Raw genomic sequence first — 294 nt, forward strand, 5'->3', positions numbered from 1 at the left:
TTTAAGGTAACGATTCAAGGTAAGATATGTTCTGGCGGAAACACAACGATTTTGTTTTTCTACACTCATTTTATCACAGCAGAAAAAAAAACTCCCTGTGATTCATACATGTATTGATTCACTGCACACAGAAGCTAAAATCCTGAAAAGAAATGTATAAACTAAAAGGCAAGGAGCAATAACCATATTAAAAGGAGCACGGGTAAATATTTCTTGAACGATGAACGGTATATGATCTATGATTAAATAAACTTATGATAGATCGTTCGCATCAGAATTTCAGTTAAATAAAAG

This window comes from Penaeus monodon, chromosome 15, assembly GCF_015228065.2.
Source record: "Penaeus monodon isolate SGIC_2016 chromosome 15, NSTDA_Pmon_1, whole genome shotgun sequence".
NCBI lineage: Eukaryota > Metazoa > Arthropoda > Malacostraca > Decapoda > Penaeidae > Penaeus > Penaeus monodon.